Genomic DNA, 19,922 nt, shown 5'->3' with positions numbered 1-19,922 from the left:
TCAGGCACCAGAGGAAGTACAGGCGTTATTATAGAAACTGGACTTAAGAGAAGCAATGTTTGATGCCAAGTTTACTAGCCCATATAGCACAGTGCTCACAGGAGTTAGGAAAGAGGTTGATTCAGTGAGAACCTTATGACAGGTATGTAGCTTTAACAATTTTGCTCAGCTTCAGGAGAGTACACGAGCTTTACAAGGTAGGAGAGGCTCAGGTAGAGTGAAATGATTTAAGATAAGCATGTAAAGTGGTTTCCAAAAGAGCTAAAGAACTCACAAGGAGATGAGAAAAAGCAAAAGCAGATAAATGCGTTCTATCTAGGTCATTCAAAATCAAGTGTGATGTGATTTGTGTCTGGCCAAAATTTCTATGGAACACTTGACAAAAAGCCAAGTTGTGTGCAAATGAGGTATTGGAAGGCTTATTGCCTGAGCAGCAGTTCCTACAAAGCATAAATGCCAAAATGATACAAGTGAAAAAGACTAAGAATTGGAAAACAGTTTACAATTGTGTCCTGTTTACAATTCTTTGCTTTAATAAAGTGCACTTGAGGTAGATATTGCTCACCAAAGTCTGGGGCCATTGTAGCACTCAATTGTGGCTTGATGAAGGGATAACAGCTTCAGCTATAATCCTAAGCCTACAATCTGCCCTGCTTAAAGTGCCAGCTTATCAGTAATTATTTCAGATATAGCAGATAGGATCCCATCCCTGTCCCCATCTTGGCCTTGCGCCAGGGTGAGAAGCTTACATTGGCTACATGAAACATGTCAGAGGTAGGAAGTAGGAAGATGCATGAAGACTCTCAGTAGTAGCACCACATATTGAGGAGGTAGAAGAGCTGAGGGAAAATGACTGCAGATTGTGAAGACTAACAGAATGACTAACTATGATAATGCTTCCCATCTGCACCACTGTGCCTAAAACAGGAGAGAAAGGCAAGGAAAGTTCTAGTGATATGGGAAATTAAATACCCTATCTTCAGTTATCGGTTTGAACGTTTTTTACCAGATAAGAATCAAGAGTTCCAGAACAATAAACAACATTGTCTATAAATGTTGCCATCCTGTAAGTAATATTCTTTTCATATAAAGCTAATTTATATCAAAGTGACAATAAACCAGGGTTAATGTCTAAATGTGTATGACCTTGGATAAGGCCTCATTTTTTTTCAAGGACATTTTCTGGGAATCTTAAACAAGATCATTACCTCCATATACTTTAGGTACCTTTACTTCCTTTTATCCTTAGAATCATATCAATTATTATCCTATAAGGCACCCTCAAGGACCACTCTATGATGTCATTCTGTTTCTTTATCAACCCCTTGAAGAAAATAGCTTCAAAATCCACCAGAGTCCTATATCTATTATAAAGACAATGAAGTGCACTTTTCTCTTATCCAAGGCCACATCAATGTTCTTGAGTATGTCTGAGTTTCTTCCTGAACACTATCACCTTTGTTCTATTATCCTTCTTGATCAACATGTATATTTGATTTTCCTTATTAAACTGCAGCTCTGATTCATACTGGCTTGCCCTACATTTTTTTTTCTGCATGGAAGCCATACATTTTAGTTTAGCTCAAGTTGAAGTCCATAAAATATTAGGGAAACTCATTAGGTGGTGGCTGACAAAGTGTCCACCTTTTCCCTGTCCCTCTTGATAGTGTCCAACATAGATCTTCTGAGGGAACAATTGATACAAGTGATGAAATATTTTCATGCTGTGTTGGACATGCTAGCATTTTTCTTCTGTATCCCATTAGTTGCTGACTTCTGAGACCAATTGGAAATTGCTGGGAATGAAGAGTGGTCAGCCTTCAGAGAGCCTTCCTACACACTTTTAAGTGGATTTATGTTTTAGATGATATAATGATATCTCTGAGAATTTTACAGATTTAGAAAAGCACTGAAAAGCTGTGCAAGCACCACCAAAGGAATAAAGACAGGCAATTAATACAAGACACAAGGTTCAGACATGGCAGTGAAATTTGAGGGGGAGCTTTATAATAACTGAAAACAGAATAACAACGTGTGCTGGTAAGCATTAGAACAATGGCTTGAATGAAGCTTGGATTTGGGAAAGACATGTGCAGAAGTAATAATGTAATATGACTGATACAAAAGAATCCACGTGCCAGGGATGTGAGAATTATGAGACAGGGGTGTCTCTGAGGTTGCTAAAACAATATAGGCCCATTGCCACTGATATTGGTTTCCCACAAGAACTAGATGATAAGACTGTATTGCTGAAAGTGCCATATCCTTTGTTCACAGGACAAAGAGTAATAAAGATGAAACCAAGAACGGGGCTTGATGGTGCTATGCAGACTGATGAAGAAGAACTGTCATTGATTGTCTTTATCCAGCTGTGAACCCTGTGAGATAAACTATCAACATGCCAGCAAGCTGAAATAGTACAACTACTATGAAGACAAACAGCTACTTTCCAATTAGACTGGAGGCCTGCCCACTCCACAGGAAGGAATGCATATCTAGTACTGTAAACCTAGTCAAAAGCCCATGGCTGGATATGTCATATGTCCTAGTAAGAAAACTAAGTGGTTGTTTTGAGAAATTCCTATACCATGAGCTTGTCACACAAGACCCCATTCCTCCTTGGGGATACATAAGCAGTTAAGGGACACTGGGCAGAGGAACTCACAGGCTCCATCCTTCCATAAGAATACATAATCAGTTAACAGTTACTGGGAAGGGGGACCCACTCATCCCTGAAAATCTATAAGCAGTTAACAGTTACTATGGAAGAGACTCAAACATAGGCAGTTTACAGTTGTTGAAAGGGGGGCTTAAATATCTCCAACCTTCCTTGAGGATATATAAGCAGTTAATAGTTTCTGAGTGTGTGTATGGGTGTGAGGGATGTCATAAAGCCCCACACTTATTCTAGGACATATAAGCAATATACAGTGACAGGGTGTTTAAGGGAAGACTCATGAGTCTCTCCTTTCTTATAGATATATAAACAATTGGTGGTAGCTGGGTGGGGAGACTTTTCTCTGGTAGTATAGTCCCCTATAAGTATCTCCTTATTGCTTGAAGTTTGAAGAACTAGAGTTGAGTATAGCCATTTCTCTAGTCTGCAATACGTACCCCATCTACAGTTTGTAGATGTTATCTCACATCTCTCCAGAAAAATATTAATGCATCAAACTTCTTTAAATGTATGTATCAAAGCCTACTAAAGTAAAAGCGTAGCTGAAACAATCAGCCACCTTAGGCATTGTTCTTCATGATTCACTTGAGAATCAGTAACTTCTTTTAAAGAGACAATAGATTAAATATTTTGAATTTACAAGATTATACATGATTGCAAGGATTTCACTCTGACTTTGGAGAACATTAGACATAGAAATGAGATTTGGCTGTATTTCATCATAACTTTAGATAATTGGCCCAGAGTTTAAGAAATAAATACTGCATTATTTTTGTTGGTTTGGGTATGAAGGACTAAAACAGGACTCCAGAAAGAAGTGAATAGAGTATTAGTCTTGGATCAGAAATAAACATTTAAGGATGAGATCAGAATCCCTAAGGAAAATGCTATGTAAAACAGTGGGTGGGTCCTACTTTGACAGACCATGCTTCCTGTCACACTTTAGTTTACGTCTTAATTGGAAATTATACTCTGCTTCAAGTCTGTGAGACAGGGTTCTATAGGAAAGGAAGCCGTATTCACAGGTAAAGTACACAGGCTCCAAATGAAGGAACAAGAGGTCACTGAAGAGAGGACAGCTCAAGCAGGTATTCCTGCCCATTATGATAACAAGGGAAAGATGAGTTTGAAGCAAAGTAATTAGCAGTAACTAACGATTTCAATTGGGTGGCAATTTCAAATGGTTTAGTGGCTAAGAGCGCTGACTGATCTTCCAGATGACCCAGATTTGATTTGTAGCACCCAAGTGGTGATTCACAGTGATCCTTAATGTCAGTTCCATGACGTGCAATACCCTTTCTGAACTCTGTGGCTATCATACACATGTGGTACATAGACATACATTCAGGCTAACCACCCATACACAGAAAAATAAATGTAAACATTTTTTAAACTTTTGAAAAGACATTGTTCAAATGAATTTACTTTGAACTTCTAATACTTGAATTATCTCCTTTTAAATGAGTTCTTTTAAAAATATCTATTACATTGGGTTCTTCTATTGTGAGTTTTTAGTTTTCCCAAATGCCATGCTTCTTAGCTTTTATGTATTTGAACTTCCAGAAAGTGGGAACAGGTTAGTTTTTGAGAAAAAAAAAAGAAACTAGTTCATTTTTACTTCCTTTGGTGCTGTGTCAGTTTTCTTTTCTGCTTGAGATGGAAGGCATAGCATGTTTAGGGAAGCTTCATTCTGGAAGATGAAAAGACAGAAATAGGGAGGCAGGTTGAACATATTCTCTGTTGTGAAAGTAAGCATACTTTTACTACAGGGTACTCAAGAAACACTGTAGCGTTTCAGAACTTCCCATCACTCTATGCATTAATTTTCATATTTGTAAGTCAAAGGAGTCTTTTTTCACAAGGATGTGAGAACATCATGTCTGCTACAACTATTATGTGATGATATTTTCATTAATTACTCTGAGTTGCACTTTAACCCCATGCCGACTTTGTAATTTCCAAATTTCTACTTTGGAGAGGCTGTTCAGCTGCCACTTCCCCTCTGACTTTTACTTTGTGCTAAGCTGAACACCTACTAGGAACTCGCCTATCAAATGGCACCTAAGACTTTAGTCTTTGGGAATTTTGTCAAAAATCTCTGGTCAGTTCCTAACCCTTATCCTTTATATAACTATAAACATCTTATAGATACATTTATTATTCCCTTTTATGTCTTTAATATCATTTCACTGGTGTTTGGACAGAAATCGAGCCTCCACTTCTAATGGAATCTAACTGAATCTTAGGTAAAGCTTATTTCTACTGAAGTCTGGTCTATGGAAAAGAGGTTTGTTAGGGAAAAAAAAAAAACAGACCATTTATACTAATTGCTATTTAGTGGGTCCATCTTTCCAATTCTGTTTCCAAAAGTTTTCTTGGTATTCTTAACATTGAAATGCTATTTAGCATATACTATTGCTAAATTACACATGATGCAAATTGAACAATTACATGCAAATGTTAATTGTTATTAAACTACTCATATTGAAAAATTAGCTTCTATATGCATGTTTACAAAGTTTGCTGTTTAGCAAATATTTACATATATCTCAATGGAGTCTTATTTTAAGCTTTTATGGTAGATACATTAGCCTATATGGTACGCTGCACAGTCTGAGAGAGTGGCTACTTAAATTGCTGTGAACTATCCAAATCTTCCATAATCTACTTCCTTTTCCTAATACTCAACATTTTAAACTGTAAACTTAGAACTGTATTAGTAACTCCCTCAAAAGGTGATTCTAAGAAATTATAACATTTGTTACCTCTTAGAATGGGGTGTAGCAGCAACTGTTTAAGAACTCTTGGGAAGCAGCAGTAGTTGCAGTAGTATTTTATCATTGTCTCTTTAGTCACAAATGATAAAACCACAGAGAGTCAGTAAAATCACTTTTAGATTCAATTAATATGAAACAGATCCTTGACACAAATATGTGTTCTTACTCCTAATAAAGTTCTTTCCAATAGTCCTTGTTGTTTCAGCATGCATAAGAAGATTAAAGAGTCAGCAAAGGCTATTTAAGTTGGGGATTAGCACATAAAGCTCTCTCCTCTTCTTAAGCACTAACCAAAGATGTGATGCTGTGAAAACTGTATGGCTAGAAGTGGGTGGTATCTCTATAAAATGGATCTTCAGTATCTTTTATCTATGCTTCCCTAGCATTAGACTATTAAGTCTTTTCCTAATGTGTCACAGTTAGGAAGCAAATATCTGCCCCAGGTAATAGAGCTTCTTGGGAACATGGACCACCTCATTTACTTTTGCTTTCACAGTATAGTATATATAATAAAAATCAAACTGGGGGACTTGTGCCAAAAATTACTGAAAGAGACATTAAGTGGCAATACTAAACTTATGCATGGACTTCTACATTTCTGCATATTGAAGACGATGAATTTATGAAAGTGAGACTGTCACTGTGTCTGCTTCTTTATAAAACTTACACCACTCATTTTCTTTGCATGTCAAAAGGTCTCAGCCACCAACAGATGAATAGATGGCTTTTAAAAAATGATAAAAATCAGCCAGAAGCCTAGGTTCTACAAACATATTGGGACATATTTACCTCAATTCCTATATTACTCTCAATTCTGTTCTTGAAGTGTGGTTTGAGGCTATAGCTTCTAGAATACCATGATGGTTATATTATGTTTTTCATTTTGTTCCTCCTGTTTCCAAGGTCTATATAAACTGAATAGTAACCTGTCCACATTCTTTCTGGAGCCACAGAGCTGTGGTGTGGAAACTTTCTGGGATATAGAAGTTTGGTTTGTATCAGGAAGAAAATATATATGATATACACAGGCCAACTAGGTAATATTAATACTATACATATAGTATTGTTACTCTTTTTTTATATTTTTCCACTATCATAGAGAAGATAATAAGAAATAGAGAATTTAAAAACAGATTTTTACCTTATCACAAGGTGCCAAAAAAGCATATATTAGAGCCTTAGACTTACTTCATAAAGACTATATATAGCACTTATACTGGGATCATGTTTCAAGATATTTCAAAGGTAACAAAGAATTTCTATCTCATGATAATGAATAACATTAATTTAAGAAGCACTTAAAATTAGATTTGCTTTTAAGAATGTGGCCAATATATACTTTATCAATTAGACTTTGGTTTGTCTGTGTGTCAGTTACTGACAGATTCTATTGACTAACATCATTGACTAACACCAGGACCAAAAATCCTGGTGTATTTATGAGTTCCTTTTTTGATAAAGGAGATTTCATTAGTTTTGAATGATCCTGCCTCTTCAGAAGTTCCATGCTAAGAGGTAGAAGAATCCTGTCAAAATAATTTCTAAATGTGGCCAAGCTTAAGGGCAGTGGGTGTTCTATCTCTGTTCATTGCTCATTACTGCCTAACTCCTAGCATTTGCTGTCTATGCTTCCAAGAACGAGCCAGCAGCTACATATGGCTCTGAAATATCAGCAGCCACAGAGTGCATCAGGTACTTCCTCTCTTAAGCCTTTGTTCAGAGGGGTTGATTTTGTATTAGTTTATCCCCAATTCTACACCTGTTAAAGTTTGGTTTTCCAGTGAACCAGATGGTAAGTTGGAGATTAGTATACAAGGAATTATTAAGAGGGGGAAGTCTGCCAATAATACCAGGTAATAGCAAAGGTAAAGAAAATGCGTGAGCAGGGGGAGGGGTCAGACTATGATGAAGTCACAATAGGGGCCTTCAGTCAGGTAACTAGGATGATCTGGAACCAGAGTACTTTCAGAATGATCTCAAATTGGGCCCAAATGGACAGAACCCTCTTTTGAGTTTGGGCCATCTGAGAAAGACAATGTGACCTTAAGTCAAATGTATCTCATTTAGTTAAGGTATTTATGGAGAGCTGGGAGGGAACAAATGGGGAGTATTGTGAGAGGTACTCTCTAGGAAGCTGTGATCCAAAAAGGCCTCTAGATGCTGAGTCACAGTGCTCACAAAGTCTACTTTGGTTACAGTCAAGTCTGGGTTCAAACACAAAGCCTGATCTTTGACAGGCTGGCTTGACACTGGTAACCTGCCTATCTGTAGAATTTGCCTTCCTACAATCCAGCTGGCTGTTGTGGATGCTAGGGGCCCACACTGAGCTCCAAAACAGTGCCAATGAGAATATTGAGTTTATCCTATGTAGACTGGGTGTTTAACCTTATGTGCTAGGACTGTCTATGTGTTTTCGTGAACTGAGACAAATTTTATGACCTAGATGGTTTAGCATGCCAAAACTGAGAAAGCTAAGAGAACCAAGGTTTTAAGGTGTTTTTTTTTCCGACATTCAGGAGAGTGGGGAATTCAGAGATGGTGAGCTCTCCCCATATATGTGGTGTCTGGGCAATTGAGAATATCTGGCCTAGGCACCTCTCTAGTGAGAGAGGAAAGCCTCTGTAGTGCTGTTGTGGGAAGCTATTGCTCCTGAGAGCTAAGGAATTCTTTTTAACCCCTTGAGGAAAGCTTTACTTTCCATTTGACATCAAATGATTTTGGCCAATTTCAAACTTTGATGAGGCCTCAAGGTAACAGGAAATGGGAAACCTACTATATTCTGTGGGGCGAAAGGGGTGACTTTTCTTTATTCTAGAAAACTCCATTCCCTCTTAATGTGTGATTTAGTGATGGCTTTTTCGAGTGTGTCTACACACTTTAAGAGAAGACCCTTTCCCTCTCTCCCTCATTCCTTGTGTTCTCCAGCACTTGCTGTTTTCTTCAAGACAAGGATGCAGAACGTTTGGCTGATGGTGTTTATACCTTCCTGGACACATGCCATGATTCAACTCTGGGTAACCATGTTAACTGCTTTTTGTAGAAAATGAGTTTTCTTGTTCCTCACCACTAAGCCATGGTTCTTTTGATCAAGCAGTTGGGTTTAGCTGCACTGTGTGTGTGGATGTGTTTCACATCCGTGGTCTAGGAAGGTCCTGTTGGTCAGACATGCTGAGATAAAAGCCCACATTCAAAGTCAGTGTAAAGTGACTGGGTCTAACCTCTGAAAACAGAGAAAGTCCAATGCCCCTAAGCTATGACTTTGGGGTGAGCATTACACCTGTGTTGGGATCTACAGTAAATCTTATGTCCTATATCTTCTCTAAATCAACACTGTATACATCCTCACTCACTCATCTGATTCCTAAACCCTAATCTTGAAATAGCATCCAATATACATTGTAACTATGTCAGTAGGTTCCAATTCCAGCTCTTTGCCTGATTCCTACTAAGTGGATTTTTTTCTTTAATTTTTTCAGTTTACATTTCAAGTTTTACTTTTTTTGTTGTCACCAGATGTTTAGATTAAACTCTATGTCTTTGAGTATAAATTTTCTATGTTGTTTCTATACCCCAATTAAATATAATTATGTTGCACGCCCTTTTAAAATTGTATCTGGATGCTTGTAGTAATTGTAACTCATGTAACTGTTTATGTATCATTTTGTCATCTGGTACCTTTGTTAGCCTATATGTATTTTTATATTTTTGTTATCAGTATATATGTTTCTCTATATCATCTTTAGATATATGTTATGAGATATTTGTATGGTAAAGTAAAGCCCTACTCTCTAAAACAGGTTTGATTCAGTTTAGCGTATAAGAAAAAATGTACAGGTAAGCATAGTTCAAAGACTTAAGAAATTTAAAATAATTAGCCTCCTTTGAAAAGTTTACTTAAATTTGTAAAAAAAAAAAGGTTAACAATTAACTGTTAATGTGGCTCTTTTAATTTCATTTCTGCTAAAACAAAATACCTAGACAATGAACAACTGAGGGGAAAGGGAATTCATTGAAGTGGAAACTTAAGGGTTCTTTGGAAAGTCAGTTATATTAGATGGTGTTTTGTTAAAACAGACACATGAAGGAATGTTTTGCTGAAGCAGACACAGGTAAAATGATATTCTGCTAAAGCAAGCACATAAAAGGACATGTGATAAATGATTCTTTGCTAATGACAGGCATGTATTGGCCCACCTTACATTGCATAGCTGAGCTCCATTTGTGGGGGTCCATAGAGAGAAACACAGCAAAAACCTTCTGGTGGTGTGCTGGCAGCTTCTTCTGGTTTCCACAGACTCCAGCCGACTGGCAGAATAATATCAGCTGAGCCAGAATCAGGAACTGAGACAAGACATTTGATGAGACAAGACCCATGGAGGACACATTATGTTTGGAGGGAGTATAAATAAGACTGAACAGACAGTGACAGAGGCTTGAGCTTGGCTTGTTTACATAGCTAAACATCTGTTTGTCTTGTATCTTCACTGATCTTCTCTTTCCAGGGAGAGGCATAGCCCAGAACTTATCCTGGTGTCTCTCCTGGTCCCGCCTATTATATCATGCTGAGACTACTGAGACCTGACAGTTCCTGCTAGATTATGCCACCACTGCTGCTGTCCTGATTCTGCCATACTGGAATACTGGTGTATCTGTGAAGTGTTTGCAAGTAGATCGAGCTGTTGCTGCTGACCCTGAACTAAACTGCTGATTTCCTGACTACACAGATGGGAGTTGTTCCAAAGAACCATTTCTAACGAGGTTCACTTCCCCTGTATCCTTTCTTTTCCACTACCTCTGGTGGGTGGTGGGCTAGAAGGGAGGTTAAAACATTTAGGAACCATCATTAATTTGAAAAATTTAAAGTGGTGGTGCCCCATGTTGGGCTTGATCTACTTGCAAACACTTCACAGATACACCAGCAGTCTATTAGGTATGGTCAGGATAGCAGCAGCAGTCTCAGCATGATATAACAGGAGAGACCATGAGGAACACCAGGAAAAGTTCTGGGCTGTGCCTCTTCCTGGAAAGGGAAGATCAGTGAAAATGCAAGACAAACAGATATTTAGCTATGTAAAGAAGTCAAGCTCAAGCCTCTGTAACTGTCTGTTCAGACTTATTTATACTCCTTCCAAACATCATGTGTCCTCCATGGTTCTTATCTCATCAAGTGTCTTGTCTCAGTTCCTGATTCTGGCTCAGTTGACACTCTGCCAGTCGGCTGGAGTCTGTAGAAACCATAAGAAGCTGCCAGCACACCACCAGAAGGTTTTTGTTATATTTTTCTCTATGGAGCCCCCACAAATGGAGCTCAACTAAGGTGGGCCAATACATGCCTGTCATTAGCAAAGAGTCCTTTATCACACATGTCCTTTTATGTGCTTGCTTTAGCAGAAAGGTATTCTTTTACCTGTGTGCTTCAATAAAATGTTCCTTCATGTGTCTGTTTTAACAAAACACCATCTAATACAACTGACTTTCCAAAGAACCCTTAAGTTTCCACTTCAGTTCATTTGTGCTTATAATTCCAGGCTTTGCTTCATCACAGGAGGAAAGGCAAAGCAGCAGGAACTTGAAACTTGAAAATTGAAACTAACCATCAAACTCCACCCCTTGTAAATATGCCACTCAAACATATCACTTTAAGCCATATACCCAACACTAGATAGTACAGAGTAGCATTCTTTTCTCCATTAACTTTTGTTTAATAAAAATTTCTTGGATTATTTGATTCCACACAGTTGTTTTTGAAATACCTGATAGAAAAAAAGATAGGCAGTATTGTGTATTTTGGCTCAGTTTCAGAAAGTTTATACTATTCTGGTTTCATCCCATGCTGTTGAGTAGAACATCAAGAGCATATGCAGAGGAATGTTGTTTATTTTATTATGTACTGGAAGCAGACACTGTAAAACAGACAAGAAGTAACTTTAGGCAAATAACCCAGAGACCTGCCCTAGCAATCTACATCTAGGTAGACTTTACTTTTATTGTTGTCAGACTTTTTTTGAGATTATTTTAAGTGAGGGCACAGTGAAACCACCAAACTGATTCACTCACTGGCAAGAAGAAAAGTGTATTGGCAGGAAAAACTGCAGGCTGCCTCCACGAATAAAGGACAGCAACTTGGTAGGAAAGCATGCAGATTTTATATGATAGTCAGCAAGGTAAGGGAGACAGGTCTCTGAGACTATAAAGGCTGTTTGGATTACTTGGAAACTAGATTCCCTTGGCCAAAGTATTTGGCCACTGTTATTCCTGGTCAACAGGAACTTGCCATAGGAGATCTGATTTTCTGATTAGCAGAAACTACCTTCCAAGGTATGCTGAGCAAAAGGTTTTGTTACTCAATAACAATCCCTCTATTTACATGGGCAGAGTCCATCTGTTTAGGATATTGTCACCAGCACTGACACTTTAGGGATCCATTTGGACCTAACATTTCAGCCTTTTGTGGATGATAAAAGGGCAATGATAGTCCTCTGGCTACTTTCTGCTGATTGGGGACTTGAGAAGAGGAGTCTAGAATGCTGGTCTAAAATAGGGCCTTAAGCCAGCAGGTAATGATAGGAAATTCTATCAGATACATGTGGTTTACTGGCTGAGAGATTACTTCATGAACTCTCTTGTGAAGTAACCTGAAGAGAGAGAATTATTAGTCTCTCATAATTATTATACTATAATACATATTAGATATATATTATAATATGTAACATATATGTAATATACAAATATATTATATAATATATAGTATATATAACATATCATATAACACATAATATGTCATATTATACATATATTACATATCTGATATTTATTGCAATATATTATATATCATATACTATATTAAATATATATTATTATACAATGTGTATATCATATATTATAAGTATATACACAGTATTGCAATTTTTATAGTATATACAAATTACAATATACATGATATATACAATAATATATGCAATATATATGATATAGTATAGAGTCTATGATATTATATGTATATGTACATATAATATCATGTACATAAGTGTATGATACATGATAATGATACTATTATAACATACATAAATGTACATCATGCATCATCTGTTATATATCATGTAGCATATATCATATAATATCTATATAATATATTTTATCATCATATATATGTTTATTTATAATACTGTATATTATACCATAGATAATAAATATTACATGTAACATATAACAATATATAATATATATCATTATATATTATTAAATGTTATATATTATTCTCTCATTATTTTTATTATTATAATGATTATTTGATAATTATTTTGAAAAAGTTAGAGACTAGTGGACTGAGGAATAGCAGGAACTAGGGCTCTAGAGAGGACTATATTGAGAATTCCATATTGGAGTCATGCCCTGGAGGTCATAATGATTTGCAAGCCATCTTATATGTTTTCAGTCTTCTCTTCCACTTGATCAGACTGGTTCACATAGTAACAATATTCTTCATTGATGAAGAAGAAAGTGAGTGCCTAGTTTTGAAAGTTAGACCAGGGCTTGCTGAATTTGGTATAGGTTGAAGGAAGGAGAGTGTTTCAAGGCCTTTTGACAGGAGATTTGCTTGAAGGTGAAGCATTTCTGGCTGATATTTCTAAGGGCTGGAAAGCTAGAGTAGAAGAAGAGAGTTTGGAAGAAGCAGTAGAAGGTCAAGAACCAATTTGAAAGGACTTGTGAATAGCTGTCAAGATAAACTTTGCTCAAGTACTAGGGAGACAGTGCCTGTCCCATATAAAGAGCCAGCCTTGGGGACCCACAACAACTCTATGTCCTTAGGACTCTGAGTATGTAGGAGTTAAGCTTAGTGGAGCCAATAGTAAAATAGAAGTTAGGAATGTTTGCTGGCCTCTTTAGCAGCCTCATCAGCAAGAGAAGGAATGCATGAACATAATGAGTTGCCATGAGGAGTGTAACAGGCTTGAGAAGAGGGCTGGAATCATGTAAGATATCAGAATTTTCTAAGTCATTTATGTAGTAAAAGTGGAAGCCTAGTTGGGGACAAAGTATAGAGGCTCTTGTGTGAGAAGTAATTTTGAGGTGATCTGGGTAGAGGACAGAGAGTGAGAGCAATGAAAAGTGAGCTTGGCCTCCTGGGCCAATAAGGAGGCGGCAGTTAGTGCCCGTAGGCAAGGTTGCCATCCTCCAAGTGGCAAAGACAGGCCCTCTCATTTGTCCCCAAACTACCAGGACCATTCCCTGTTTTTTAGTAGTACAAAGGATAAAGTGTTGGTTAAGGTCTAGATGATCCAGCATAGAGGGCTGTAACTGCATCTCAAAGGTGAGAGAAGATAGGTGTGACAGGGTTAATTGGGCTCTACAGACTCAATTGGAAGGCCCTTATCTGCTTTATATAGAGGGCAGGTCAGAAGAAAACAATTGGGAATTCAGGCTCTGAAATACTCCACCAGGCTCAGGAAAGAAAAAAAATCTCTTCCTTGGTAGTTAGAGATATGAGGGGCCACAGGTACTGTCTGAAATCAAGAGTAAATTCGCCACTGTTAAGAGAAAATAGGAAGTCTGAATACTTGACCCAAAAGATATGCTTGAGCTTTGAAAGGAGAAACTCTGTCTTTTGCTTACTAGAAAGTTAAGAAGTTGAATAGTATGTTGTTGTTAGAATGATAGTGAGACCCTGCACAGTAGAAAGACATCTACATATTGGATTAAGTGGTTGGAAGATAGGTTGGGGATCAGTAGCCAGATCCTGATGAAAGAAATGGAGAACTATCTTAGAAACCCTGGGGGTAGACAGTCCAAGGGAGCTAAGAGGTTGTTCCCATGTCAGGGTCAGACAAAGTGGTGATGTGAATCTGGGTATAAAGGAATAATATATAAAGGATCCTTAAGGTCTAAACCTGAAAAATGAGAGACACGGTAATATGAGAAAGTTGAGCATAGTCATTAGGCACCACTGGGTAGACAGTTGCATTAATAATATTGAGATCCTGGGTCAAGTGGTAGGGGCCACCTAGCTTTAGGACTGACAAGATAGAGGGCTTTAAGGCTTTTTAAGTACCACTACTAAAAAGGCATTGTAATAATGGGCTTTAAGCCTTGTCTATGTTTTCAAGAGATATGGTATTAAAAGGAACAGGGTAGAAATGAGGGTCCTGGAGAACAGTCATACTGGCTGATAATGGGAAGCCACTGCAGGAGAGAAGCTGTCTCATACTTTTGGATCATTGAGGAACTCTGTAAAGCATTAGTGTCAGCCAGTAAACTAGGAGGCACTTCAGAGGCTAGAAAGAGAGGGAAATTCATGAAGGAGATCGATTAAAAGAAAAGGAATCACATAATTTAGCCATGATATTCCTACCCAATAATGAGGTTGGACAACTAAGCATAACAAGGAAGGATTGAGTGATCAGGTATCCCCAGAGAGAAAAGAGGGGAAGGCCTGGAATGCTGAGATAGTTAGATCAGCTATTGACACTGGTCATAGAGATCTGAGAAGGATTAGTTTTACCAGAGTAAGCAGAACGTATTGATTAAATACCTGCTGAATCTCATCTCACAGTGTTCAAGTGGCTTCTCTAGCCCCAAATTCCAAACTCTTCCACAAAATAACACAAAGGCATAAGAGCCACACAATGAGATTTACCAGAGCAATGACCTTAATTCCTAGGTACAAAGTTCTGTTCTGGCTTTATTTCTTTTGTGTGTTAGCTTTTTAACTTCTTAAAGCACTGAATCTTAACAAAGTCAAGATTATTTAAAAATCCATCACAGTTCTATTATTTAAGGCACATTTATTCTTGAAGTATGGTATTCAACTTTCTGGGTGTTCAAAAGCCAATTTAGAGGCCAGGAAAAAAAAAGATGCTAAAAGTCTCTTTAGTATTTTCTCCCTTGCCCTCTCTCTGTTCTGGTAAGCTTTATTTGCCAACTTGACACAACATAGACTCACCTCAGAAAAAAGACCCAGTGAGGGATGGTCTTTATTGCGTTGGCCTGTGTGTTTGTCTCATAGGGCCATTTTTTTTCAGTTGAGGTTCCACTTTCCAAATGACGCTAGATTGTGTTTACTTGACCTAAAAAACTAGCCAGAACAGTTCTTTTGTCTTCATTGCCTTATTCTTTTATTTGATTTTATTTTTGAGATAGAATATTTCTTTCTTTCATTTCCTCCCTTCAAGCCCTCCCATATACATCTCCTTCTGTCTTTCAAATTAATGTCCTCTAATTTTTCACTAATTGTTTATTACATGAATATATGCCTATATATTCCTAAATATAACCAGTTCTGTACATATAGTGAAACTTTTATATATGTTTGGAGGGCTTTCCTTAGCACTAGAACATCAATTGGTGTACTATTCCTTGGAGAAGACCATCTCTCCCAACTCCAAGCTTTCTCCAGTCGCCTATAGTTCTTTGTGTACAGTTGAGGTCTTGTAGATGTTGCCCCATCCAATGGCATGTACCTTGGTACTATATTTGTTCAGCTTATATTTAGGCAGTCATACTATAGTTTTCCTCCTTTTTATGTAACAAAATACCCTGAAAAAAACCATCTTATTGTTTAGTGTCTCACAGGTTGTAGTTCACTGTAGCAGGAAAGTTAAGACAGCAAAATTTTAAAACATCTAGTCACATCACAACCTCAGTTAAGAGCTGTGCTAGCTTCTAATATTACTATGAGACATACTCTCACAGAAAGTTCCTTTGTCCTCTGGCTCTTCTTATTATTCTACAATGTTCTCAGTGAAAGGACAAGTATTGGCTCAGGATCCCCAAGATCAAGTTCTCAGCACAAAGGAAATATATTTTCCGTATAGAAACATAAAACAGGGAATAAGGGACAGAGACTGGAGATAGAAGACAAGGGAGTAGGGGAAGGGAACAGCAGGAGCATTTGTCCTGGAGGGACAAAAGACTGAGTCTGGATAGAAAGAAAACAGACATGGCCCTTAGGCAAATGGCAGCTTATAAAGATACAAGGGGAAATCCTATGTTAGAACGAAGTATTTAATTTCAATTGAGCATGTTAATTCGGTTGATTGTTAGATTTCAATACTTTGAAAGATGCATCTTGGTAGTCAGCCTCAGGCGGAGAAAATTGGCCAGGCTAGCTTTAAGGATGTAATCTAATGATTTCTAGGAAGACAGAAGGAATGAGGGAGAAGAGAAATTCCTGCCAGAGCTATGTTCACCAAGTTCAAGCTGTCCAGAGTCCTTTTATCCAGGACATTACATGCAGGAGTATTTTGTAGATGTAGCCATTGGGGCTAGGCTCCACAACTCTGCATTTTGATTGGTTGTGTTTTTCTGTAGCAGTCTGTATCTGTTGCAAAGAGAAGTTTCCTTAATGAGGAGTAAAGACTACACTCATCTCTGGGTATAAGGGCATATGTTTAGTGATTGTTTTTAGAGATTAACCAGCACAGCTCTTAACTGTGGTCGTAATGTGGCTAGATGTTTTAAAATTTTGTTGTCTTAACTTTCCTGCTATGGTGAACCACAACCTGTGAGACACTAAACAATAAGATGGTTTTTATCAGGGTATTTTGTAACATTAAAAGGAGGAAAACTATAGTATTCTTCAAGGTTAGCTATCTCCTGTGGTACCTTCCTCAAGATTGGCCCTACATCTCCAGGAAGTCACCTATCCTGTATTATCAGAGAAAATATGGAATTTCCAGAGGTTAACTCTATGTTATTTACTTTTCTGTTGCTGTGATAAAATACCATGACCAAAAACAATTTACAGAAAAAAAAGCCTTTATCTTTAGGTACCAGAATGTTAGAGGCCATGAAGGTAATGAAGGCAAAGCAGCAAGTGGTAGGTGCAATAATTAGTGAAATTACATCTCTACCACACACAGAAAGCAGAAAGAGAGAAAATGTGGATAGGGCTAGAAACCCTCAAGGCCCACTCCCAGTTATATGATGTCTCCATCAAGCCTAAACTTCCAAGTGTTCAATAACATCTTTAAGCAATGCCAGCAACTAGGACCAAGTATTCAAATACATAAGGCTATGGGGGACATTTTTCATTCAAACCACCACATTCAGGCCCTTGGCTACCATGGGGACAACACCTTGTCATAATTCAAATGCATTTAGTCTAACTTCAAAGTATAAAGCATCTTCTGAGATTCAAGGCAATCTCTTAACTGAGATCCTTTGTAAAGCTGAAAAAATAAATTACATCCTTTCAGCATACAATGTCACAGAAAATAAATGTGTATTCTAAAAATCAGGGATGGGACTATAGTAAGAACAGACTGGTCCAACGAAAGACTGAAACTTCACTAGGCAAACCAAGTTTTTTTTTAATCTTTATGTCTGGAATCTGGGGCTTTAGTTTCAAAGGATTTAGATGGTTCCATTCCTTCACATTTGCTTACTAAACCATACATTTCTTTCTTGTGCTGGTTCCATTCCATGTATAGAGCTGTACTTGGCAGAGGTCTCACAAATCTGGCATCACCAATGTTTTGGTGTTTGTACTACAACCCAGGATTTACTTTTAAAGCCTCACAGAATGGCTTCTAAGGGCTTTCTTCAAAAACAAAATCCAAAACACATCACAGTGATACATTGCTCAATCTCAGTGACTCTTTGAAACCATAGAGGAAGGATCTACGACCCCTAAATATTGTATCTTTCTTGTTACTAAAATTAATACCACATTGATAATACTCTCTGATTAGGTTGCCAGCTTGGAATGCATCTTTGGCCCCCATTGGACCAGGTTAGCAACTGTTAATCTATACTGAACTGAAATTTCCATCAGCAGGTACTTTCTAGAAGGAAGAAAACCCATTGAAATTCATGTAGGGTCTTGAGCAGTGAACTTTCTGATGGCACTCATCTCTTAAAAATTATAGCTTTCGTTTCAGTATACAACTTGACAGCTTATTTCCTAGTGCTCTTTTCCATTGTTGATCTGCTTAAAAACTGATCAGCAATAACCGCTCGACAGACATGTTATGCTGTCTTGAAATTTGTTCTGTCAAAGAAATTGGTCATTTATTTTAATTTATCCTCAGAGAAGATTTTAAGACACAAGCAGAATGTAGCTGGATTCTTTGCCAAAATATCATATGACTGGCCTCTATCTCAGTTGCTAATATATAGTCTTTGATCCCTTCTGAAACCTCATGATTTGACCCTCCACTGTATGCATTGCTCTCAATCTTATTGTCTTTCAGGTTTGTAATAGAACAAGTCACTAAGCTCTATTTACAGCATTCAACTACTTTTCTAGTCAAAAATTGCAAAGTCTTCCATTAAAAAATTGATATTTTTCACAGCAACAACCCCACTGTCTCTATTATTAACTTCTGTGGGACTGTGTAAGGGTACCCTGGGTCATGGGTGAATAGTTGCCTAGAACCCCGAGACTCTGCATGAGAACCGGCAGGAGTTCGGCACACCCCTAGAACCCAGGGTCCTGAAAAGCCGTCCAGTCTTCATAGAATTACATTATTCAGTCACATAGGCCAGACTATAGGCCTCAGGCCCTAGGGATTTACATCCTAATGAAGGCCAGATAGCCCCTCCCAAAGTGCAGGGTAGAGGGTGTGACTAGAGGCCTCAGGGTGTAGGGATTTACATACTAATGAAGGCCAGAGGGCGGAGCAAATTAAGCATGCCTTCCCCAATCCTCCCCCTTTCTCCCTCCCTATTTAACTTGAGACTGCCCTGAGTTTTATGGGGGTATGCCTAGATCTATCACCATCCACCATAACAGTAAACCTTTCTGGAACCAAGGACTTCCTGGTGTCATTGGGGCCTGCTGCTGCCAAAGCCTCCAGGCCGCTGGAACCATAGACCTCCTCCTGAATGTGGGACCAGCCGCAGCGTGGAAACCCACTGGGACTCCACAGCTTCGGCTCTGCAATTTTTCCCCGCAAACTTCTATATTAATTTTCTGTTGTCCTTGCTGTGATAAAGTACTACTACCAAAAGTGACTCATAGAAGAATTTATTTTTGGTGGCAGATTAGAGTGGTGAGGAAGGCATAGTATCAGGAAACTGAGAGCTCACATCTCAGCCACACACAGTGATGAGGGAGAAAGAAAGCAGGAAGTGAGGTTAGTCTGTTGGTTTTCAAAGACCACTCATAGAGATGTGCTTCCTCAAGGTAGAGACCACTCCTAAAGGTTCTAAACAATGCCACCAACTAGAGACCAAATATTCAAGTGTGTGAGCCTGTGTGGGACATATCCTATTCAAGCCACTATTGCCTTTAACCAACACGTATTCTACTAAAAGAAAAGTCACTACAAAGGAAAATGTTTCCCATATTTCCAAAGAAAGTGACATAATCAACAGATAATATAATTTGTAACGAAAAGCTAAAGGAGCCAAAGGGTTTTTCTGAAATCTCTATGAGACTTCAGAAAAGACCCTTAGGAGCCTCATGAGACAATCAAAAATGTTTGGGCTATCTACATTGTCATAAATAGTAACTAAGAAGGTATATA

The 19,922-nt window shown here is 38.0% G+C and overlaps 1 long non-coding RNA gene across 1 annotated transcript in view; it reads left to right on the top strand.

Annotated features, from left to right (window-relative positions):
* The first annotated feature begins 11,906 nt into the window (after positions 1-11,906).
* The window catches only part of LOC114628079, a 33,243-nt gene continuing 25,227 nt past the window's right edge, over positions 11,907-19,922 (top strand). The window contains exon 1 of the long non-coding RNA XR_003712443.1: positions 11,907-12,011. This is a non-coding gene — a long non-coding RNA (uncharacterized LOC114628079). The remainder of the gene's footprint in view (positions 12,012-19,922) is intronic.

Source organism: Grammomys surdaster, unplaced genomic scaffold (genome assembly GCF_004785775.1).
Source record: "Grammomys surdaster isolate TR1022 unplaced genomic scaffold, NIH_TR_1.0 263, whole genome shotgun sequence".
Lineage (NCBI taxonomy): Eukaryota > Metazoa > Chordata > Mammalia > Rodentia > Muridae > Grammomys > Grammomys surdaster.
Note: the sequence above shows the minus strand (reverse complement) of the source record. Positions and strands in the feature narration are given on the sequence as shown.